The following is a 24,403-nucleotide window of genomic DNA, read 5'->3' as shown; positions in this document are numbered from 1 at the left end:
AATACTGTCACAATACCAAACAGGTATTTAAGTGGTTCTTGAATGTGTTTGGCATTCAGTCCAATAATTTTTCCTCCTATTTTTCTTCCAAATGTATTAAGCTAACCAATAAATGGCAGCAAAGAGTTGCAGTTTTCTGTATTTCTTAACTGCCATCTAAGAGTCATCCGTATTTGGGCAGCCTAGATGCAACTTTTAGGTAAACGTTGAAGCAATGGAATACAAGAAAAATTGGAGTTGTTTCTCAGAAATATAGAGATACGCACCATAGATTTATGTTCCTGATAAAATAGATCAGAAAAAGTAACTGTGCAGCTTAAGAGTCTGATTTTTTAAGGGAAAGCAGTACTCCAGCATTTCATATTATCTTTTTTTAAATTATTTTTTATTTTATTTTTACAAACAGTCCATCTTTCATTTAAACAGTGTGTCATCTAGATACAAAAATCTTGTGCAATAAGATTTTACTTATGATTACTACAAATTCCTACTATAACAACAATATCTACATTCTTATTTCACATTACTATACATAATATGTCTTATTGTTACAACCATCCCCTTCTTAACTCCTTCCACTCTATATTCATATACTTAATTTCTAACTTCCATTTTATTTTCCAACCATTCATAAAATAGCTCCCATATCATATAATATTCAGTTTGTTCTTTTTCTTTAATTGCCAGTGTTCATCTGTTCATTTCTGCACATTCTAATATTTTCCTGATCACATTCTCTTCTATTGGAATTTTTCCACTTTTCTAGTTTTGACCAAATACTATTCTAGCTGCAGTTAATACATGAATAATTAAATATGTCTTTTCTTTACTATACCTTTCAGGTATCATCCCCAGCAGAAATATTTCAGGTTTTAAATCTATATGTTGCTTTATCATTTTTTCCATATGTATTTTTGTCCAATATATTTTGGCTTTTACACATGTCCATCACATATGATAAAATGTTCCGGGTGTCTGGTAGCATTTCCAACACTTAGCTGATTTATCTTTAAACATCTTTGCCAGTCTTGCCAGCACAAAATGCCATCTATAAAACATCTTATATAGGCTTTCTTTACATGCTGTTGACATTGTTAGTTTATAGTTTCTGTCCCACAGTTTCTGCCATTTATCTAATTCTATAGCATAGCCCCCCAAAATTGCCTATGCTATTGTCTCCTTCACTTGTGCTTCTTCGAATTTGATACCCAGTAGGTAATTGTACAATTTTTTTCCAATTTTTCTTCTGTTCCTATTAGTATTTTATCCAGTTCTGTCAATTCTTTATAAAAGTCTTCTGCTTTAACATCTTTTTAATATCTAGACTGTATTTGCATATATGAGTACCCAACCATATCAATCCCTTGTTCATTTAATTCTTGTTTCATTTTCTGCTCACCCTTTTCATTCAGAGTATCTTTATATCTACCAATATTTGCCATATTAATAATATTTGGATATATAAGTACTTTGTATTATTTTGTATTATTTAATGTCTGAATTGAAAGAGGTGTTATAGCAGTGGATATGCCAGGCCAATTGGAAATGATCAAGATGATGATACTGATATTGAACTGTTCATCCAAAGACTCCTTTTCTTGGAATGTCTGCTTGAGAGACTTTCTACTGACATTTGAAAGAAGAATTACTTCACACTGGCACACTTTATAATGACTGTCTCAGGAATGAGCTGGCAAAAAGATGGAGGTGATGCTGTGAAATCTGATCTTCATAAGCTTGATCTTCATCACCACTTCTTAAGTGGTGTACTTTCATGTTGTAGCACATAAGACAAGTGGGATGTGGACTCTTTTTCTGATATATGGAAACATATAGCGGAAATTTTTATGTAGAAACTTGAATGTGTGAAATCTGGGCTTTTCAATCACATATAGTCTCATCATGCAGCCAATGTAAGAAATGATTGATTCTATAAGGTTGACAAATAACCCATGATATACTTCTTGTGGTTGGATAGGCTGGTAGTAAGTCCAGGAAAAACCATGATCCCCTTCATTTTGCATCTGCTGTGGTTGCTGCTGCCAAATGTATACTGGGCTTGTAATTTTCTCAGCCTGTTTCTCTTAGAAAGGATTTAAGGCTGTCTGTTGCATCTTAAATCTGAATGTTTGTTAGGTGTCAAATTGCTACATAGCTTTTGTTTTTAACATCTTATCTTTTTAAAGAAAGCTTTGCTTTGTGCCTCTACAATTGCCTATGTAATTGTATTCAAGAAGTATAACACAAATTGAATTTCCAACAGGTGAGTTTTTCTGGTCTGTAACATGATTGCTCATAAAATACTCTGTGTGCATTGAGTTGCCAACACACTTGAAAAACTGCAAATGACATGAAGAGGTTGTATGGACATATATTCTCTTGATTTGAATGAATTGGTTCCTTTCAAAGATAAGATGGTACCTTCATGCAATCCAGTGGTTGATGAGTTGCTGTAATGTTGCTGACACTCTTATCCTGTTTTTCAGTTTTTGCAGATGCTGGAATAATACATTACCCCTCAACTTTATAGTTAGATAAATATACAATTTATTTATTATGTATTTATTTTTAGTCTTCTATATTGCCTATCTTGTTGAGGCAACCCTAGGATACTGATTAAGTTACAGAGTTCTAAGAAGATTGCTGATGTACTAATTATATAGGGGTTCATAAGGGGAAGGGCACAAATGGATTTACTTATTTACCAGTATCAGACATCCTGGTATTATTGATCCAGAATATAACAACAACGTAATGCATGTGTGATAAATAGGGCTTGTAATGAATACCTATTATTTATTTATATATATTATATGATAATGTCTTCTTTTTCTCTGAATAGTAAACAATAATAAAACAAAAATATAAGCATAACAGCTGGTGTTGGGGAATGCACAAAAACAAAATGCAGAAGTAACTTTTTAAAACCTGTATTAATACACAAGGATGTCTCACCTACTTAAGTCCTAGGAGAAGAGTTGGGTTTTAAGAACTCTTTTGAACAAGGTCCAAGGTGGAAGTCAAAAGAATATCTGGTGCTTTGGTGGGATATAAACTTCTGACTCCTACCATAGGACTTTTATTTACAGTAACTCCGTTTATATGGTTTTTAATTCATCTTTTTATTTTATCTAAAAATATATTTGCAGCCTATATGTATGGCAAGGATGAATTATATATTTCTAAACTATACCTCATCATTGTAATTCTTCTAAAAATAGCGATCTGCTTAGATGAAAATTTGATTATTTTTCTGCTGCCCTTAGATTCTTCTGTACCACTTTAAATTATTTTTTTCTGCAGTCTAAAAGCTAGAAGCATTACAATATATTTTCATTCATTCATTCATAATTTTGGTTTAGGAACTGTATACTGCAACCCTTTAATGTGCCTTTTATTTTGCCATATATTTTGCCAAGTTTATACAAATAAACTTGAATATATAATAGCATGTGGAAGAATAGTTAAAAGGTAATGCTCAGCTAATTCTGAGTATTATATGTATTAAAGCAAATCATATTTGTTTTAAAATGTAGTTTCAAGCAACAGTGTCCATAAAATATATTTTTATTTGCTTCTTTTTCCACATGTATTTCCTACAAATTCTTGTAACTTTCTTTTCCCAACTTTATTTTAATAGCTTCGGTAGCTACTTCAGTAACTTCACTGGACTTAATCTTTACATTTCAAAGAAATTAATAATTGTATATACTGATGTTGAAGCTTAAGAATCTGAACCTTTGGGGGCCAATGTATGTCATCTTGATTTTTTTAAAAGTAAGTGTTGATATATTTACTGACCTTTTCAAACCTGTGTTATTATTTGGGGAACAGAAATAAAAACCAGATAATGCTACTGAACCTGAAAATCAGTTTGGCTTGCAAGGCTTTTAAATTAAAGCAGACCTGAAATGCCAAATTTACTTAGATTCACCACTGTTACCAGTTCTTTTACATGCCTATTTGCATTTGATAGAGCTAGGACAGATTATATTTGTGTGGTCCTGGGCAAGGTACAAACAAGGTAATCTGTACATTTCATCTGGCTCCTGCTCCCCGCCTCCCATCCATTGGCTCTTCTCTTTGTGCCCATCCCTCACATTATTCTCTACTGTAGTTATAACAAAATCCAACCACATCTAACAACTTCAGTTAAGGGTGTGTATAATCACAGCAGTTGAGTTGGCAAAGCTAATTGCAGCCATGATTTCAGTCCCTATTTTTAATTTGCTCAGAAACCCAGTATGCATATAGTAGCAGCTGCAAGCCTGAAATTTTTGTAGGGAACAGTATACTTAGTAGTTTCTTTTAAAAATATGGCAAATAGCTGTCTCCAGCTAGGTGAGCATGGCATTTGATTCAATCACTTAAAAAGATGTCTGACAAAGCACTTAAAAGCGAACCAAGAAGGCAAAACACAAAGATAACAGATCTTGTTATCAATCTGAGATCAGGATTCTATTGTTTCATTGGTAGGCTTAACATATATGGCTGGCAAACTCGGAACCAAGTGTAGCAGAAGAGATGGGGGAATTCACCTAATGAACGGAGAAAGAGAAGAAGGAGACAAATAAGGAGCCGTTAGTGCCAGACCTAAATAAGTGAGGCGCTTTAATTGAGAGGAATGCCGATACGGTAGGAAAGGGAGAAAAGCGCGGATGGCCAAGAAGGCGGTCGTGGCTTCCTGTTCTAATCTCTTCGGCTTCCCCGGACACCTGGGGCCTAAGCCTAAGCAGACATACTCTTGGATTCCCGCCCTTCCGTTGTCTCCCCCTCCCTCCTTTTTGGCTTTTTAAACGAAAGCGCTGAGGATATTAAGCGGACAGCCCAGGATCGAGAACCGTCAAAATATCAAGGGAAGAAAGCCACTGTTGCTTCCCCCTCTCCACGTGGAGACGCGCGCAAAAAAGTTGAGCGAGCTGAGTAAGGCGCGCCTTGCATCTTCTCCCCGTTCTCCTTCGCAAAATCACGAAGGAGGAGATGATGGTGGTGGTGAGGGCGTTGAAGTAGTACTGTCCGGCAACATCTGTAAAAGTTGGGTGGGAGGAGAAAGAAGCGTCGGTCCGGGAGGCAACGGAACCGACAACTTTTCGACCACGTGAGTAGCGCGCTGAATGTTTTCTGTGGGATAGAGGGGGATGGGAGTAAAAGGACAAAACAGTTTCTCAGTATCCAGCCACGACAAAAAATATTTTTATTCTGGGCAAGATAGGGTCGTAAAAAAGGAGTTTGACTTAGGAAAGAGCTGCTAAGATTTCCTCTCCGCCCCCTTGCTTCCCGGTTTGCTGTTGAGTCGAATCAAAGAAATGTCACTCAGAGCTAGTGAGTCAGAAGAGATCGGGTTACAGGATCCCTGGAACTGATGTAAATTCTTGAGAAAAGAGGAATCAGCGTACACAGACACAACAAGAGGGCGAGCGAGTGCACGCTCTGTGTAAGAAAGGCAGAAATATAAAACAAGATACCCCCCCCTTCCCTCCTTTGCTCCCCTCTCCTTTTCGTTCTCTCTCCAAAACAGAAGCAAAATGCCCTCTTTCATCCCTAGGGATCAGTGCTGTTAAGAGTTAGGCACGGCGGAGGAAGCGCGCACATTGCGTGAAGCAAGAGACGTGCGGCAGTGAGGGCCCTGATCTTTTCCTATGGGAAGTTTGGGTCGCCTCTTGACCTCAGGAGAAGCACTGACGGCAGCAGCAGCAGGTACGTCGTCGTCTCTGTCTCCGTCTCTGTCTCTCTCTCTGTGGGGGTTAAAAGTTCTTTGTTTAACCTGAACGGACCTTCAGAAAAGAAACCAGAATAGATTTTGTTTTTTACAGAAGAGGAGGAGGGAGAGCCGCCTTTCTCATTCCATACTTGATCTCTTCATTTGTTTTTATTTCAGTCTAGAGGATGGGAGGCCAGGAGGTTGAGGAATTAAGGACTTCAAGTGGCTCAAGGGTGGTTGGGAAGGGGCAGTCTAAGATTGCAATTCAATGCACACTGAATTGGGAGTGGTTCCGTGCGGTAAAACTTAGTTGAAGTTCTGCCCTGTGTGAGTAACTTTGGATAAACAGGGACAAAATTGTGCTGTCGAAGGCAAAACCCTGGCATATTTACCTTCTGTCTTGACTTGCCAAATCTGTTTCATTCCAGTGTGAAGCATTTGGAGGCTTAACTTCCCACAGTTCTGTTGAATTGCACATTTTGTAGGCTTGCCACAGCTGTTTGGCCTTTTCTAAGTGGGGGAGAGTAGGAGAGGGGAAATAGCATTTATTTTCTTGCCATCAGTTTCTGTAGTGGCTGGAAGTTTGCCACATCTGGAAGGTTGAAAGCAAGTGATCGGATGTGGTATTATACACAACCTCCAGCTATTATTTCTAGTGCTAGGAAGGATGCCCTTTCAATTTGCCCCATTTCTGACTCGGATTACTTATTTAAAAAGGTTTAAGAAAGGAAAGTGGTCCAAGGGAATAGAAAATAGGAAAGTTCTACCTTCAATTTTATCATTTCTGAGATAGAACAAGGAAGCTTCCTTTCTTCAACTTAGAGATTGGTGAGTTAAGATTTTGTAGGCAGGAATCCACTTTAATCAGCTGCTACAATTTCCATTGTATATTCAAATGCAGACAGAAAGCATGGATTGCAGCAGTTTCTTTCTCTGAATTTTTGGTTCTGTCTTTCAAACTTTTTTCTATCAGTAAGGGAAGTTGCAGACTAGCCAGCCAAATGAATTGTACTCTAAAGACTTGAATGAAAAAGAGGCAGAGTAAATATTTATAAGCAAAATAATGAGGATTACATAGCTATCAAAAGAATCTAAAGAAGTCCAGGAAGATGAACTCTTATGCTTCTCACCATTCAACTTCGGGTTGTTCATAAGAGAAATTGTAGGGTATTGTCTTGCAAGCACCACGTGGGGAGAAAAGGTAACTAACTCTGCTTTTTGAATTCTCTAGTGTATTGTGTTGATCCCATACTTTGAGTCTGGTATTTGTGGTCTTCAGTTACTTTATTTCTATAGATATTTATGTAAAACCTTTTCTTGCTGCTCAGTGCCAGCTGTTCCACATTTTCCAGCTGCCACTTTGGTTTGGAATGATGGGCTGTTTGCTTCTCAACCTAACAATCCTTTTAAAACCTAAAATATAGGTGACAGTCCATTTGGAGAAGCTAATGTTAAACAACTCATTGTTAAACTAGTTAAGTATATACGATGAGTTGTCTTTTTCTTATTGGCATTAAAGTTTTATTTTTTTTAAAGACTTGTCAGTTTTGATGCTAGAGATTGCAATTTTAATTTCATTTGAATGGGTCACAGAAAAACTCAGCACATTCCAAACCTTTTGAAATATATGGTTCATTAAATTGCCATTTGGTTTTAAGAGGACTGATTTTAGTGCCTCTTTTTGTGTTCATGCTAAAGTACTAACAACAACCCATTTGGATACTCAGAACACAAAGGAATAATTATATTATTTCTTATATAATATAATTTTTTTTAGAGAAGATTAAATTAAAAAAGAATTATATCCCTGAGCCTGAAATCAGCTAAGTAGCCTTTGCAGTTTGGAGTATTTTTTGTGGTTATAGTTTTAAATTTAGAAAGGTGCCTTGATGATTGATATTTATAATTGTTTCCTTTAGGCTGTTTATTAAAAATTAATTGAATTTTATATTAATTGCAAATCCTAAACATTATTTTGGAGAAGAAAAAATTACAATGTTAAAAAATAAATAATTTAATTATTTTATGAAATATTGCTTTAATGCTTGGTAGAGTCACAGCTCCCTGTAAAAATTAATCACCGATAGCTCCAACAGTGCAAAATGTATAAACTGTTTCAAAAATGTATTTATAAAATACTATTTGCAACACACTGATAACTATTAAATACATTATTTTTCAGCCTAATTTAATTTTTTTTAGGTAGGATTGACTTGATTGTAGAAGTTTTTATTTTTTTAAAAAAAGTTCTATTCTTGCATGATATTTACTCAGTAGAAGAAAATTCTATTGAGATGAATGGAAATTATTACCAGCCAAGAAAAAATATAGAGAGAATTAAGTTCTTAAGAAATGCTTACCAAAGGAAAAATATCATATCATTGGGTTAAAATTTATTGTAAAGTTTTTAAATTTATGACTAGAATCAGATTATGGGTTTCCAGAGTATATGATTTTGAGCAGAAAAACCTATCAAATTAAAAGAACTATTTCAAATGGTGTAATTTGTTGTATACTAGCGAACATAACTAAAGTCTGCACATATATATTAAACTTATTGAAAATGGTTTATAGTATTTTTAGGCATTTTCTGTTATTTTCTTAAGAATGTTACTTGTCAGTCAAACTTGCTTGTAAAGAAACAGAATTTTGCTTGTGCAAGTTACTCATTCTCGGCTTTTGTTGCAAATAGAACAATCAAAGCATTTGCTTCAAACGCTGAAAAGTTAACGTTTTGTTGAGAAGGATTTGACTTCTTTTATTGATAAAGTAGATTATACTTTCTTTTACTTATTTACAGATACTATTTTTAGAATATTGTTATAAAAAAATCTCCCTGATTTGCTGTTACTGCTAATTATTTGCATGCATTGCACCCTGCAGGGTGTTTATTTTAGGGAAAAAACATTTTTGAAAATGGTTTATTCTTTGAACAAAGCATCTCTAGAAATAATAAGAAGTTCTGGTGAGGAGTGGACCAAAGAGTTATGAAGGAAATAGTTGAATAGCTATTGTGGCATGTATTCCATAGTGAGGAGACAGTAATGTACTAAGAAGTGGTAGACTGGAAGCAAGAGTAAATCAATGAGTCATGAAATCCTTAGGAAGACCTTAGTAATGGAATGCTAATGATTTTAGACTATAGTAGATTATCTCAAAAGTCAGTTTCCTCTACTATATGCAATTGTAGTAAATCCCCTGAGTTGTAGCAATACTTTGATGAAGGCTTTACTATCACCAGCCCACATATAGTGCAGTTTATTTGATTTGTTTTGAAGATAGCAATACATACTTAGCCTGATTGGTTTGCAGTGAGGAATTAAGATGTTACAATAACTGTGTCTGTTTTTACCACTGTTGCAAATAACTTCAAACATCTGTTCAATCAAAATATTTCTAAATGTATACTCCCATTATTCCTTCTTTACATGTTCTGTTTATATTTGTAATACTGGAATTTATTAAAAGCAAAATAGAGTGGGGTGGAGTAAACAAACAAACAAAAAATGGGACACTACAAAACTTTTTAAAAAGTTCTGTCTGTGTTTTCCTCATCTTTCCTTTTATTTGATAGGTCTGTGCAATAGAGCTGTAGACTGGCAAAGACTTTAAATGAAATTTTACACTTTGATGATTTCCCCCCAACTTTGATATATTGACAGCAAAAGGAGCTGCAAAGCTTTTATATAACTTGAGCAGTAACGCCAAGCAGCAGTCAAATGTCTCTCAACATTTGTGTTTAACTGCAGAAGAAAAACATGTCCATGGGCAGTTGAGGTTCTTATCAACTCCCTAATCCCAGATCCCAGCAAACCTTGAGGGCATGCCTCAGATCTTGCTGAAATCATTGTAGACTCTCTCACAGTTTGCAGATTAAATATGCTATGTGTTCCTGGCTCCAATAGCAGTTTTATGAGCTTACTAAGCTTCCTGTTTTAAGATCTCTTTTTTCCCCTGGAGTTTTAAGGAGCTGCTACAAGGCAATGTTGTCTGGACTGAGTGGCTCTTTTTTATTTAGAGACAGATGGGATATATATCTGTAAAAATAGACAGAATTGTTATTTTTAAATTAGAAGAGTATTTACACTGATAGATCAGCTGCAACAAAAAGGTTTTTTGTTAAAGGAAGCTTTGATAGGATGGAGTCATAGAGCATTGTGAAATTTTACATAGAGATAGATTAGATAATGTTGATTGAAAATGAAACTTCTGTTCAAATTTCAGCAGATAAACAAAAACTCAATATATTATTCCTCAATGATTCTGAAAACCATGTTGTTTTTACCACCTTGCCAAAATGACCTTGCCATTACTACAAGCCAAATAAAATAATTTTTCAAACAATTGGAAATCAATATTTTTGCAACTTACAAGTAAGAAAAACAATTTTCTCAGTCTTTTTATTTTTAATGCTTGCTTTTTAATAGCTGGTAAACAGTTTAATTCATAAAGTTAACTCTTTACATTTATGTATGTAACATAAGAATGGTTTGTTAAAAGAAGGAAAATACTTAGAACATTGTTCAGCAACATGTGTCAAATTATTCCACAGAGAAGTTGAGCCAATTTTATGCTTAAAGGGTATGGACTAAATTAAATAGTCAAAGCCCATTTGTCAAAATACTGCAGGGTTTCTCTTAGTTTTTAGCTCTCAAATTCATTGTCTTCTTGGACCAGTCATTAGTCAGCATGTATTCGTGATGCCTTCAGGCACTGCTGCCCAATATTGCATTTTCATACATTGTAGCTCTCAAAGTGTACTTTACTGACTTGTACAATTACTGCACTACTTCTCTGATTAGGTTTTGACTTTTTTTCAAAGTCTGCTTTCTTTAGAGTTTTGGTGAAGTCTCTCTCTCTCTCTCTCTCTCTCTAGAGAGAGAGAGAGAGAGAGAGAGACAGAGAAGAGAAGAGAAGAGAAGAAGAAAAACAAGGGGTTGAATTATTTTTCCTACCAGAAATACATTTAAATTTCAGTATAATAGGGCTGATGCTATAAAGCATTATGTCACCAAAATTTAAAAACAAAATCATGAAAATTTTCTCGTGCCAGAGTGAAAATGTGTCTGTTTATTGCTTATTTGGTGGGAGAATAAATAAAAGCAGAATAGAAACCAAACTCTTGCTAGCGCTTGTAGTTTATTTGTTGTATTACTGAAATGAGAGAGATACAAGAGCATGGCCAGACCTAGACCTATTTCATCTTTTCAGCCCCCATTTCTGGGGAACTATATCCGTCTCCATTAATAGTTATATTAGAAGTTTTAAGGCTTGCTACAGGCATGGTGAGAAATGCTGACTGTTCCCTTCTAGGGCTTAATCTTACCCTTTTTAGTAACCATAATAAAAAAACTCTGTGTTACAGCCAGGACATACTGTTGATCATAAAGGAACTTCTGCATTTTTGTTTCATAAAGGCAAATTGAGATTTTGCAGGTAAGGATTTAGATGGCAAAAAGTTTCTGAAATAATTATAATGCTATAAATTTTATAAATTAAAAATTAGATACTTTATCAGAAATGGGAATATCCCCCCCCCCCCAATTTTGGAAACACAGGAGTTCATTGGCAATTGTTTTGCACATTCCTTTAGTTCAGTGTAATTTAAAAATAATTGGAATAGAAGGAGGATTTGGAAGAGGGCAAAATGTTGTCTTATTCTCATTATGCATGAAATTGATAAGACTCTGATCTTCCTACTCAATATTCACTAGGAATTTTATGGGACATGACATTTCTTCACACTTTTAAATTATAGCCATATTTCCTAATCATAAGCAGACGTGCAGGCTACTAAGTCCCTACTTATTTCAGTAAAACATACAATTAAATAGTAATTTTGAAATTATACTTTTAAAGGCTTTCTATTCAAGATTTTCTGCGCTTAAAAACCTTGATTTCTACCCCCCCTCAATTTTACTGACCATGAGGACAAAATGTTTGTTTATTGAAAGGTATATCTATGTTTAACAAAAAGACTAATTAAAGCTGAGGAAAAAAGGAAATACTTAGAGATGTGATATTTAATATCTAGATTTAGTTAGTCAGTGGTAGTCAATGTTTAACCTAAATCAGTTTTAGATGAATGGAAGACGAAATACCTGGAATATGTTGATCATCATTCTTTTAAAAAACCCTTCCTTTTTTACCTTATCTGAAATGCTATGATTAATGAAGGCTTTAAAACAAATTAATAAGAACCTGCTTTTTTAAAAAAAGTTTTCACTAAAATTTCCAAGTATGTTCATAATATTTATTATTCCATAAAAATTACATTTTTTTCTTTTTATGATCCTATAATCCCTATTTGAAGTAGAATCAGGGTGGAATACTTCTTTAGCAGTTTGACACATTACCTTTGAACATTGTTAAGTATAGCAACATTTTTCTTTGGAAAAAACAAAAACATAATGCCTATGGTGGTCTGATTTTATGGTAAACCTAAATGTTCATTTATTCATCCTAACATGTAAAAGGTCTATAAGCCTAAAACATCTGTCAGTATCTTCAAGTCTTATTTAGTGTAGAGTTTTGGTTCTTGAAATACTAGGGCAGTGTTCATACTAAATGTTCAGTTCTAATAATATAAAAAGAGAGTACATCTGTGAATAAATACAGCAGTATTTAGTACAGTGTGCTATAAAAAACCAGATGAGAATTAAGCAGTTTTTTTTACAGGAAAAGTCTTTTAACTTATTTACTGTTATTTTCATAACAGTTATTTGAACATTAGTTCAAATTGTAATTTTTAAAAAATGTGAGGTGGGAGGGCTAATCTTTTTATTATTTATTGATAAAGAATGATAAATTTATTTGCTTATCAATCTTAAAGCTTGGATTGATGATTGCATATTAGCAAGTTTGGAAAATGAGCACAATCTGTTTAGTTCAGCCAGTTATGAATTGGCAGGCTCAACCATGGTCAAACCTTTATTGAAATCTTTTCTTTCTTTCCTTCCTTCCTTCTTTCCTTCTTTCTTTCTTTCCTTCTTCCTTCCCCCTTTTTCCCTTTCCAATTCCTGTATATGTAATATGTTATATTTTTTACAGATTGTATAAAAACATCAACAAATTACAAATTGATAGAGATATAAACTATTTCAGAAGTGATGTATTCTGTATTAAGCAGCTGATGGAGCAGCATTTTCTGCAAGATCTAAATAGCTTCAGTTCCCCCTGTTTTCTGAAAGACATTGGATCAAGTGGTGCCGTGAGCTCAGGTCAATTATTTTGATTGTTTAGATTGACTATATCATGGTTTTAATATACTGTATTTAATTTATTGACTTTTATTTGGGATATGCTCTACCCTGAGTCACATTGGCAGTTAAGTCACCATGTGAATTGAATTGAAATAGATAGACAGATCAATAGAATACTATAGTAATTTCTTCAACACATTGGTTTACTGAATGCCTTTGGCTATTTAAGAAATAGAATGAGAATAGATGATAGGCTTTTTAGCAAACCTGGCACTGTCTCATACACAGTCCTTTTATATGAGGGCTGCTTTTTCGTATTATGATCTGATAGTTATTGATGGTTCTGCTTTTAAAAATTTGTTCATTTCCTGAAATATACTAAAATATGTTTTATGAAGAAGTATTTATTTCTTCATGCCATCATTTTCATTTTCATGCATGTCCCTGAATTCTAATACAAGTAGACTGCAATCAGTAGAAGTTCAAGTGGCATGATACTTGATTTAGTGTGAATTATAAATTGATAACATATCATGTTTAATATAACCCTAGATTCAGTTAATGTCAGGTTAGCTCACAGTCTGTTTAGTCTAGTGCAGTTGTCATTGGGATTTTAGACACTAATCATAGTGGGAAAAATGGAAAGTTCAGTTTAAGAAAAGCTTAAAAAAGGAGGGTCATTTTGAAGTACTTCAGCAGAATACAGGATGTAGCAAGTAAACTTGGATATGGGATTATTCTCCAGCTTGTCCTTTGTTTACTTACTCATTCATTTTAGTTACATATAAAATCTACCTATCTAGAAGATAAGTAGGAATGATATTTATAATTTTTTTCTTTTATTTGGCTTTCTAGAACTACTCTGTTACATTATTAAAATACAATTGAATTGTAAATAATTTCTTTTAATGCTTTACTGTTTATTTCGCTAATAACCATGTACAATTTATGTTTAAAAGTTTTAGTTGCCTATTTTCATCAAGCTGTATCCAATTGCATATAGAATAACTCAAATCATTTTGTGAGCTTCATTATCAGGACTATATGTCTATATAGTATTGTGAATGAAATGAAAAAATAGTTCTCACTGCTATACTATTTTTTGCTGACAACTTTTTAATACTTTTTAAATCATATATATAAGCCTTTCTCCATATAATTCCTTTTGTTTGTATTTATTGTTGAATATCACATAATATAAATCAGATCTGTGTTTGATTGAGTGACAGATCCAGGAATTTAACATTAATTCTAATTAACGTGATCTTCAGAATCTGAGGAATCTCAAAGATTATTTTCGTATAGAATTAGTTTGTGAAATGTACTAAAAACTTTATTTTTCTAAAATTATAAACAATTTCTTTTAATGCTTACTGAATGAAGGATAACATTAATCAAAATGTATTTAAAAAACATTAATGAAAAGGGGTCACTATCTTTTTTTAATGAAAACAAAATTATGTTCCTAATATCTGAGCAGTAAGAATAGAGTAGAGACCCCCTTCTTAAGTTCTGAAGACTTTTAGGACCTGATAAAAATTAGAAGTGATGTATATGTATGTATTAGAATGCCTTATGTTTGGATGGTATAGATTCCCAACTATGGATCAGTGCTATAGATCAGGGGTCGCCAACCTTTTGGATCTCAGGGACCACCAAACTCATACTTTTAAATCCCAAGGACCACTAATATGATTTTTTTAAAAAAGCTAATATATTTAATATAATTTTTTTATGTTAAATATAAATTATATATATATACATACATACATACAAAAATATATATACATACACACACATAGATACATAATACACACACACAAACACACACATACATACACACACACATACTTATTTAATTATAACAAAAATGTAAATGCTTAATGATAACAAAATAAAACGTTCCGGGCTGGAAGCCTCCCCCTACCTGACACCTTCCAAAGTGACAGAAGAGCGGGCGGTGTGTGTGTGTGTGTGTGTGTGTGTGTGTGTGTGTGTCTGAGCTGAGGGGCCTCGGGGCAACTGTCAATGGGAGAAGCAGAGGCAGAAAGGGGGCTTTGCTCTCCTTGTGGGGCAGCGCCCCTTGGCTGCCACTCCAGGGGCTTCTCAGCAGGCATCTGCCTGCAGAAGGACTGTCGCGCTTGGTGATTAATTGTGGGAGGGGAGGGGGAGAAAGTGGGAGCTCCTTTCAGATCCCAGGTGGAGGATTGAGAGGCTTAGATGTGCAGCTGAGGAAAAGCTGATGGGGGTTCTTCCACCTGGAGACAGGCAAGGAAAGGTGTCCCTGGGGGCACTTTGCTCGCTTTAACACTTCGCTGCCAAACCCAGCCACAGCCAGTGGTTATTTGGGGGTGGGGGGGGAGAGAGAAAGCATCTCTTGCATTACCAGGGGAGGAAAGGAGACGAAACAGAGCTCACTCTTTCACTGAGATCTACAAAACGCCAATCTACCGTGTTCCAGGAATTCTTCGAAATCATCAAATGCTCCTACTTGCAGTTCCCGTGCCTCCCGGCTCAGGTCCCTGAGATGCACGCTCCCACACACAGTGGCGGCGGCAACAACAGTCCTCTTCCCCAGCACCCAATGTCAGCTTTCCCCATTAGTTTTCTAGCTTTGAATTGCTCCTGGCTCTCTCTCTTTCCTCCCCGCCGCCCACGTGCAGGCAGGAAAGGAAAGGGAGACAGAACCATGCACAGCTCTCCCCCTTTCCAGCCCTTGCTGTCTCTCCCAACATCGAAGCCTTGGAAACGCAGGCAAAGCTGCTACAGCGGTAGTGCCCTGAGTTGTTTGCTTCTCCACTACTGCCTCCTTCTCCAGCACCACTTCCTTCTCTGGGTAGGGTGATTCTTAACTAACCAAGCATGCTAAGGCAACTCAGGATGCTACCGCTGCGGCGGCTTTGCCTGCGTTTCCGAGGCTTTGATGTTGGGAGAGGCAGCAAGGGCTGGAAAAGGGGAGACCTGTGCATGGCTCCGTCTCCCTTTCCTTTCCTGCCTGCATGTGGGGGGGAGGGAGGAAAGAGAGAGAGCCGGGAGCAATTCAAAGCTAGAGAACTAATGGGGAAGAGCTGACAGTGGGTGCTGGGGGAGGGGACTGCTGTTGCCGCCGCTGCTGGGTGTAGGAGCTGGTTGGCGTGTGCATCTCAGGGGCCTGACTCCGGGGTCCCTCGGAGAGCCGGGAGGTGCAAGAACTGCGCGGCCCAGATTAATTGATTTTGGGGGGCATTTCTTCTGTGGCCCACCAAAATTTTTCCACGGCCCACTGATTGGCAACCACTGCTATAGATACAGTTACTTTAAATACCCAAATAAAACTACAGGTTCAGGAGTGGTCCATAGTGTTTTATGATCTCAGGATTATTTCTAGGTAAATAATAATTTTTCTTAGAACTGAGTGTTTTGGTGGGGAAAATATTTTTAGTAACGATTTTAACTATGGTAGAATACAAGATATTGCAAACGAAAAAGAAATATCTAGAAAAAGAGAAGTAAGTAAAAAAGAAAGAAAAAATAGAAAAAGAAAATAAATTAAAGCCAAGAATGTGACTTCCTACCCTCATGACAAGTAAAAAAAGTTTCACTATCTCCTCAATAGAAGAGAATATATGGAGATAAGGATTGAACTATGAAGTCCTTGGTACCCTTGAGATTGATTTTGTTTGTTTCTTTGCAAGTGTTTCATTATTTGATTATGGAACATAACATCTTCAGCAATAGAAGGGAGTAAAAAAGAAAGAAAAAATAGAAAAAGAAAATAAATTAAAGCCAAGAATGTGACTTCCTACTCTCATGACAAGTAAAAAAAGTTTCACTATCTCCTCAATAGAAAAGAATAATGGAGATAAGGATTGAACTATGAAGTCCTTGGTACCCTTGAGATTGATTTTGTTTGTTTCTTTGCAAGTGTTTCATTGTTTGACTATGGAACATAACATCTTCAGCAATAGAAGGGAGTGGGGTTTGCTGTCTGTTTATATATAGTATTTGGTCCTATGGCGAGAGTGTTTTTTCCTTGGCAGTTTCTTAATTGGGCTGCTTTTGCTGCTTGATTATTTGTTTTAGGTGGTAGTTCCGTGATTATAGTATCATTTACTGTTTGATTATTGCCTAGTGTTAATCCCTGCTTATCTGGGTGTTCATTGCTAGCAAGAAGTGGTGTGGACTTTTTGTTTCCTGTTGATCTTTTTTGTCACTTTAGAATGATGTGTAAATATTGTTTATCTGTATGTGTCTTCTGATGGCTGATTTGTCTGAGTGCCAAGCTCAAAGGAATTTTCTAGCAGTTTTCAATTTTAGTTTGCTTTAAAATGCTCAATTTCCCAGTTGAAACTGTAGTCTTGATGGTAGTTGTCAGCATTTTTGTATGTTCTGGGCTGTTATTTGTTTCATTTGCTCCTTGAGGTTATTTATGTGTGCTGGCATTTATTTAATCTGGGTTACATATCAAAATTACATTGTAAAGACAAAAAGAAAAGAAAAATCTAAACCAAATTACTCAAACTAAATCCTAGAAGCAAAGAGATACCTGAACCTGAATGGCTTGTCAATGCCAAGTTGCCCATTATCCACAGCAGAACAGAATATCTTATAGAAAAGCCTCAACTACAACTTAGATGTTGATTGTCAATTAGAATTCGTTGTAAAATTCTGAAAATAGCATTTAAAATTTGCCACAGAGTCTCAAGAAAACACAAGGCAGACACTGGTACCACAAACCAGAATACCACAGAATTATAAGCATCTTAATGTACAGGAAAGAGCAACCCATGAAAAACTAAAGAACCAAAGCATATCATCCCTCCAGCAGCAAAGGCCAACCTACAGTTATCATGGTCAAATACAATACATACAAAAAGCCAAAGAATTACTGGAAGATAAATAAAACCTATATCCCAGCAAACACAGAGACTACAGAACCAGATTAAATGAGCTCTTACTAATCTAACCAAGAAAAGAAAACAATCGAACAATAAACAACAGCTTAATCAAGGAATCACCAAGACTAATATCGCCAGCACTGACAGGGCAAACTGTTATATACAAACCAAGAACAAACCCAATTTCCTTATCTAGTTGGACAACAAAATGCCTGCAAGCTAACAACTCAAGCATCAATATCTTCATTATACCTCATTATATCTTCATCCACCTTAGTTAACAGATATAAAACACTTAACACTTAAGTACTGCCTATACCTAAGAGTTTAGTTATTAAATAAACAACATTTCCTAATCCAGGGGTTGGTGAAAAGTCCAAACATAGCCTGAAAATAATCACATTTGTTAAAATAAGAAGTATATCATATCTCAACACTTAAGTGTAAAGTTAAGTGAAAACAAATCCAATAAACAATGTTTTTCCATTTTAGATCCCAGTAAATTCCCCACTCCCATTACAACACATCCCATTTTAAACTTGGTAAAATAAGTCAACTTTTTGTTCCTTCCTTTTACAGAAACAGTCTTTGACAGATTCAAATGATTGTTATCCTGTTTCAAATTTCTTCAAAATTTTAACAAGTTTTTTTTATAAATCAGCAAGTGTCCTACTTCTAGTTCTGGCAAAGAGCCTAATAGACTTTCACTATTCTGCTCTCTGCTCTGCTCATTGGGTCAGTGGGCTGGAGGATATTATATTTCCCTCTGACTTTTCCAACTGCTCAGGTGGTGTCTATGTTTGATCAGCTTCATGTTTCCTTCTTGAGACTGACATTCCATAAGTTAGCTGGAGCAGCCTTTTCAAGCATGAGATTTAAACTCGAAGTCCGAGTTTTCAGTCTGATAATGACCTGAAAAAAATTATTTCCATTACTCTCTTAAATTAACATTTTTATTTTCTTCTTAATTTTTAGAGGCTTATCTGATATGTTTTCTGTGTATCCAGTGATAGAGTCTTGAGATGGCTATACAGAATCATGCCAAATAAATTTCATTCTAATTTTTTTTCTGTTCTAGCATCTTCTTAAATCTTCATTTAATGAATACCCTGAAAACAGGGTATTTATTAAAGCACACAACATAGCAATCACTGTTAATTTTAAGGCATATTGCTATTCCTTAAAATACCTCTGAACACCATTGCCTATATTGCTTATGACTCCAAACTGAAAATATTTTTTTCTTTCATGGAAAAATGCATTAATTCTGTACAATTAATTCAAAGTCTTAATATTCAAAATAAAATGTTCCAACGTTTTCTGGGCATTTAACCTGTTTAAAATGTAACATAGCCAAAACATCTTGATTTTGGTTGTTTATTTTGAACTTAAGCCTATAAAGATACAGTTTCATTTTCTTATATTGAGGATTAAGGGCAGCCACCTGATATTTCCAGCCTTGATATTTTTGAAGATGTCTAATTTCCTTAAAGTAGTTAATAGGCAATTTCTGAAAGTAGTTACAAATGAGTACAAACATAGTGTCCTTTGAAGTCTCTGACTGGTTGGAGCAAGAATGGAATTCTACCTTTAATCATCATAAAATTCTTGAAATTATGGCACCCTGTAAAACAGAAAGATGAGAAATTGTCATGGCTTTTAATGTACTTTGGTTCACAGCTCAGTGACAACATATGCTTGGATTTATTCATCTGTTTACTACAAGGAATTTTTCTGTTCCTGGTTCATTATATCAATTCTCAGGTAAGAAGGCTCTGCCTGAAATTTGGGAAGTTACAATCATATGTAATAGATGATATTGGTCCAGAAGATCAATAGTTTGTTAGGTATCCCATATTTGTTAGCTTCTAGAATAATGGGTTATTCACAATGATTTTTGTATTGCTCTTTCTTTCTTGATTGCCCTATGTCAGGTTTGCTTTACGTGTCTTTGATTTCTTCTTCATTCAAGACTATTTTCTTTTCTTCCTTCCTTCCTTCTGAGGACTGACTTGAAAGAACATTTTGCCTAAATCAGGGCTGTCAAACTCTATTTCATTGAGGGCCGCATCAGGGTTGTGTTTGACCTTGGGGGGGTCAGTGTGAGTGAGGCCAGTTCAAAATTACTCATGTTGGGGTCACCTGTGATGGCCCGAGCACACTGCCAGCGAAAATGGTCTCCCAAGCTCTCTTTTTTTGCTGCAATGGCTCTCTGCAACTCTTTGCCAGCGAAAACGGAGCTCCAAAGATCTGCTCGTAGCCCTCGCGAGCTCCATTTTTGGGTGTGATGGCTGCGATGGTCTCCTGCAACCCTCTGCCAATGAAAATGGAGCTCGGCCTTCCGAGCTGCCTTTTCACTGGCAGAGGCATCATGGGCCAATCCTTCACTGTTTCCAGGGTGGCCCCGTGGAGCAGATCTAAGCACCTCATGGGCCAGATCCGTCCCCTGGGTCTTGAGTTTGACATCCCTGGCCCAAATTGTTCTTTATTTTGAAAGTGGACTTGCAGTTTCTTTGCTACTATTCCACCATTCTTCCTCGTGCTTGTTTCAGCAGCACATATACTAAAATTGGAACTAACATCATGTTTCCTCTTTCCTGGTAAGAACAGAGCTACTGTTTGCACTCTGGCATATTTATTTATTTATTTATTGGTTGATTGATTGAATGAATTCACGTTTCCGCCTATTCACCCAGGGTGACTCAAGGAGGCTTACCGAATATAAAACCACATTTAAAACAATAAAACTAACAAAAACAATCATATTAATATAGTACAATATAACAACATCACCCCCATCCACCCACCACGGTGACAGCAGATCACACGAGCCATTTAATGGGCTCCATCCCCCTCTGGGTTCCCCAGGCTTGTTGGCAGAACCAGGTCTTCACTGCCTTCCAGAAGAGTATTAGAGTGGGAGCTCTTCTAATATCTGAGGGAATGATGTTCCAGAGAGAGAGAGAGAGAGAGAAAGAAAGAGAAAGAGAGAGAGCGCCACCACAGAGAAGGCCCTTCTTCTGGGTCCCACCAGGTGTATCTCCCTCAGAGATGGGACCTGCAACATTCCCTGCCTCCCCACTCTGATGGGTTGGTAGATATCACCAGCAGGAGATGTTCCCTCAGATAACCTGGTCCTAAGCCATGAAGGTCTTTAAAGGTGACAACCAGTATCTTGAATTGCACCTGGAAGCAAATGGCAACCAATGCAGCTCCTGTAGGAGAGGTGATACATGTGCACACCGGGGTCTGCACAAAACCATACCTATAGGCCACTGCATTTTGCACCAACTGGAGCTTTTGGGTGTTCTTCGAGGGCAGCCCCATGTAAAGCGCGTTGCAATAGTCAAGATGGGAAGTGACTAGGGCATGAATGAGTACAGACTGTTGGTCCAGGAAAGGGCGTAACTGGCATACAACCTGCAGTTGCATAAAGGCCCTCCTGGCTGACTTTGTTACTAAGCTCTATTCCAGTTCATGAATATACTCTGACAGGAAACTTTGGCTTAGGAACCAGAAATGGTAGAGGAGACAGGTTTGTAGACTTCTGCAAAGAACAAAGGCAATGTGGGATGAATACTTTCTTCAAGCTGCCAAAAAGATGCCTCTACACTTGGAGATCATTGGCAGATGCACGAAATAATATGGTAAGGAACCAAATTGACTATTTTACAATAAACAAAAGATTTAGAAACTCAGTAAAATCAGTGAAGATATACCCAGGTGCAGATATACCATACAATCATAACATACTACTTGCTAAAGTCCAGCTAAAACTAAAAAGGATGAAAAATCCCAATCCTTCTAAACCAAAAATTGACAGGGACTTCATTATTAAACATGGAGATAAAATAAAAGAACTGGAAATTAATTTAAGAGAAACCAACAACTTGAATAATGAAGATGTATTAGTGAATTGGAATCAATTTAAAAATGCAATAACAAACTCCAAACAGAGAGGGGGGTAACACAAGAAACAGCAGTGGATGGCTGATGAAATCCTTCATCTTATGGATGAAAAAAGCTCTTATAAAAATAAAAACAAAGAAAAATACAATGAATTGCAGAAAACAATTAGAAGAAAAATTTGATTGGCAAAAGAAAAGTAGTTTGCAAAAGAGATGCAAATAAATAGAGACAGAACGTATGCAAGATAATTTCAACTTACACAAAAAAATGAAAGAAGCAGCAGGTGTCTACAAAAAAGAAAACCAACAACTTAGTTGACAAGGAGGGGGAAATTATCTTAGATGAGGATGAAAAACTAATAAGATTGAAACAAATATATTGAATTTTTTTGAGGACACTAGGGATGATATTGATATGGGAAGCATAGCATCTAGACCAAATATCATTGGAGGAGGTTGAACATGCAATAAAAATAGAAAAGCAAGAAAAGCCACAGTTCCTGATGATATTCCAGTAGAAATTCTAAAATTGCTGGAAGACAATAGGAAGGAATTTTTTTCTGCAGCTCTTCAATCGAATATATGAAACAGGAAAGACACCAAATGATTGGCTAAAGTCAACTTTTGTGACAATCCCCCCCCCCCCAAAAAAAAAAATATGCAAAGAAGTGTACTGAATACAGAATAATCTTAATGAGTCATACCCTGAAAATATTCCGAAGAATAATTCACACAAGAATATACAAAAACATGGAGGAGCTTCTAAATAACACACAATCCGGTTTCAGAAACAATCTTGGTACAGGAGACACCCTATTCAGCATTCAAGTTCTTGAACAGTGCTGTAGAGCAGGGGTCCCCAACCACCGGGCCACGGACCGGTACCGGTCCGTGGATCATTTGGTACCGGGCCACAAAGAAAATAAAAATAAAATAAAAATGGCGGCTATCTTCGCCTTCGGTGAATGCTGCTGGGATCAGGGATCAAGGACACAAATGAAAGAAGGGGAGGGAGGAAGCAACCAAAGCCTGTCCTGCTCTCCGGCTCAGCGGCTTCGGTTTCCTCCCGCCTCATTCCTCTCTCAGTCGCTCTCTCACTCCTCCACCAGCCCTGGAAGAAACTGCTTCAAAGAAGCCGGCAGGGTGGCTTTTTCTGTCGGCGCAGCTCCTCCGAGCGCCCGTTCACCCCACCCGCCGCCCGCAGTTCAATCCAGTGCTCCATTCTGCCTGCCTGCCTGCCTTCGTTTCTGGTTGTTTCGGAGTAGCTTTGGCTGAGAATAATAACTATTCGCCTCTTTTACTCAGCCAAAGCTGCTCCGAAACAACCAGAAACGAAGGCAGGCAGGCAGGCAGGCAGAACGGAGCACTGGATTGAACTGCGGGCGTGGGTGGGGAACGGCGCTCGAGGAGCTGCGCTGACAGGAAAAGCCACCCTGCTGGCTTCTTTGAAGCAGTTTCTTCCTGGGCTGGTGGAGCAGCAGAGAGCGACTGAGAGAAACGAGGCAGACACCTGAGGGATGAGGCTGAGGAGGCAGGGCTGAGAGGCGGGGCTTCTCAGCCATCCTGCAGGGACTTGTCCTGAGCCTCCCTGAACTTGGTGGTTTGCTGGCAGACGTTTTATTACCCGACTAGGTAACAACATCAGATGTTATCTAGTCAGGTAATGAAGCGTCTGCAAGCAAACCACCAAACTCGGACTCCTCCCCTCCCCCTCCTTGAAAAGTGTCTCTCCCCCCGCCGGTCCTTGAAAAAGTGTTTCTGCGTGAAACTGGTCCCTGGTACAAAAAAGGTTGGGGACCACTGTTGTAGAGATGTCAATCAGTGTTTATATGTGCTTCATTGATTTTGAAACAGCCTTTGATAAAATAAGACACAGCAAACAAATACAAATCCTGAAACAAGTGGGACTAGATCAGTGGTGGGATTCAAAATTTTTTACTACCGGTTCTGTGGGTGTGGCTTGGTGGGCCTGGCAGGGGAAGGATACTGTAAAATCTCTAGTCAGAGGTGGTATTTGCTGGTTCTCCGAACTACTCAAAATTCCCACTACTGGTTTTCCAGAACTGGTCAGAACCTGCTGAATACCACCTCTGGACTAGATGACAAAGATATCCGAATGATAAAGAACTCCTTACCTCAATTCCTTCCTTCAAAATGATGTGATAGATAATCATAAGAATCGTATCCTTACGATTTATATTGACTGTTTCCTAGTATGATTTGATTGCTTATTGTACCCTATGATTGCTCAGATTAGGGATAGACCCAGGGTTCCAGAGGCCACATTTACCCCTACTGTGGTGGGGCTCCACCCAGCAGATAAACTTGGACCTGAGTTGTCTGATGAAATTAAGGCCCTTATATCTCAGACCATTTCACATGGTGTGGCCTCTACCTTGCAGATGAGGAGCCATCCTCCTTCCTTGGCCTCGGAGCCTCCAATGCAGAATATCCATTCGTACCAATTACCTATGGAGGTACGTAGGCACCAGGGCTCAGTATCGCTGGCCTACTCAATTAGGAGCAGGGCATCAGTGATGGAGAAGGAGGACCAGAGGGAGCAGGGGTTTTCAAAGGACAAAGACTTATCCCTGACCCTTCTCCCTTTACTGAATTATTCAGTCCTGCAATCTTTAAATCATTGCTTCAAAAAGCCAGGACCATGGCCCATATAGGCTTAGAGCCCCGCACTCCTGCAGAACCAGCAGATAACCA

The 24,403-nt window shown here is 37.0% G+C and overlaps 1 protein-coding gene across 2 annotated transcripts in view; it reads left to right on the top strand.

Moving 5' to 3' along the window:
- The first annotated feature begins 5,405 nt into the window (after positions 1-5,405).
- The window catches only part of GLI3 (GLI family zinc finger 3), a 495,436-nt gene continuing 476,438 nt past the window's right edge, over positions 5,406-24,403 (top strand). For both annotated transcript variants that reach the window (XM_087916968.1, XM_087916967.1), the window contains exon 1: positions 5,406-5,697. The gene's annotated coding sequence lies outside the window, so the exon portion shown is untranslated. The remainder of the gene's footprint in view (positions 5,698-24,403) is intronic.

Source organism: Pseudonaja textilis, chromosome Z, assembly GCF_049901715.1.
Source record: "Pseudonaja textilis isolate UNSWEBS1 chromosome Z, rPseTex1.2, whole genome shotgun sequence".
Classification (NCBI taxonomy): domain Eukaryota; kingdom Metazoa; phylum Chordata; class Lepidosauria; order Squamata; family Elapidae; genus Pseudonaja; species Pseudonaja textilis.
Note: the sequence above shows the minus strand (reverse complement) of the source record. Positions and strands in the feature narration are given on the sequence as shown.